The 1,783-nt window shown below is 30.8% G+C and overlaps 1 protein-coding gene across 12 annotated transcripts in view; it reads right to left on the bottom strand.

Moving 5' to 3' along the window:
- LOC118748464 (amyloid-beta-like protein) overlaps positions 1–1,783 on the bottom strand; it is a 237,948-nt gene that overhangs the window by 13,176 nt on the left and 222,989 nt on the right. The gene's annotated exons all lie outside the window — the stretch shown is intronic.

Genomic DNA, 1,783 nt, shown 5'->3' with positions numbered 1-1,783 from the left:
CACGTGCATATGTTGGAAGTGTGGGAAGGAGACAAAAAGTATGTATGTGTCCGTAAGTACATATTTCGGGGTTTATCGGTATAATAATCGATACTTTGTCGGTTTTATTACCGATGTTTTTATCGATTTTCCTATCGAAGTTTTTATCGATAATGTTATTGATTTTGCTATCGATATTTTCGGAACTTATCGATATAATGATCGGTATTTTTTCGATTTTGTTATCGATATTTTTTCTCGATTTTGTTATAGATATTTTGTTGACTTTGTTGTCGATTTTGTTATCGACACTGTAATCGATTTTATGATAGATTATTTATCGATTTTGTTATCGATATTTTTATCCATTTTGTTATCGATTTTATTACCGATATTTTTATAGATTTTGTTGTCGGTATTTTAATCGATTTTGTAATCGATATTTTTACCGGTTTTGTCATCGATATTTTTTATTGATTTTGTTTACGATTTAGCTATCGATATTATTATTGCTTTCGTTATCGATATTTTCATCGAATTTGTTATCGATATTGTTATTGGTTTTGCTATCGATATTTTCGGAACTTACCGATATAATGATCGATACTTTTATCGATTTTGTTATCGATATTTTTTATCGATTTTGTTATCGATTGTGTAATCGATTTTGCTATCGATTTTGTCATCGATACTTTTATCGGTTTTGTTACCGATATTTTTATCGATTTTGCTATCGATATTGTTATAGATTTTTTATAGGTTTTATATTCGATATTTTTATTGATGTTGCTATCGATATTGGTATCGATATTTTTATGGATTTTGTTATGGATTTTGTTATCGACTTTATACTCGATTTTGTTATCGACTTTGTTATCGATTTTGTAATCGATATTTTGATAGATTTTGTAATCGATTTTGTAATCAGTATTGTTATCGATTTTGCTTTCGATATTTTTTCGATTTTGATATCAATATTTTCATCGATTTCTTTATCGATATTATTATCGCTTTTGTTATCGATATTTTTTGCTTAGTGTGTGCTTTTGTTTTTTTACTTGGATATGCTCTAAACCATACCACGTATTCTACGTTTAAATTTAGCGGCTGTATCTCCGATACAGCCTGCAGGCCAAGACGAAGGCGCTGGACTGTTCCTTTTTTTGCAATACCTAGTGCCTTTTCCTGCCTTTTTCGCTATTTTGTTCTGCCTTTTTTTTGCCTTTTTCGCTATTTTGTTCTGCCTTTTTCGCTATTTGATTTTGCCTTTTTTATAGGTTTTTAGGTCCTAAAAATCCGTTCCCTGCCAATTACAAAGCTCGAAATTTACCAGACGCCATACTGGATCCTCCATTTTGAGTTTTGCAATTCTGACAGCGGCTTCGAGTTTTGGCTGCACTTTTGGGTGCGACTTCGTATAAATCTGCTAAGCTAGCATGGTCTTTGATGGATTGCATGCTCTGCCATGTACTGAACAGCAGATTAGATTAAAATATTCTTAAGTCATATATACATTGTATATATATAGCTTGATGTCTGAAGCTCTCAGGTATTAGCAGAATAGAGTAGAGTTTCAGCAATTTCATGCTGCCTAACCCAAATAACTGCCATCTTTCAAATTGCCTTTAATGAATTTAGTATTTATAATTATGACTGAACAAAATTATTATTATAATTTGTTTTTGGTGCATACGTGCAAGTAACGTGGAGCAAAAAATCTTTGAAAATCGAAATTCTGTACCATCAATTCTATGCATATGTAAATTTCCAATACTTTAATGCAAATACAAATAATTATGCTTAA

Source organism: Rhagoletis pomonella, unplaced genomic scaffold (assembly GCF_013731165.1).
Source record: "Rhagoletis pomonella isolate Grant_MI unplaced genomic scaffold, Rhpom_1.0 Rhpom_scaffold_00013, whole genome shotgun sequence".
NCBI lineage: Eukaryota > Metazoa > Arthropoda > Insecta > Diptera > Tephritidae > Rhagoletis > Rhagoletis pomonella.
This window is presented reverse-complemented; position numbering and strand designations above follow the sequence as displayed.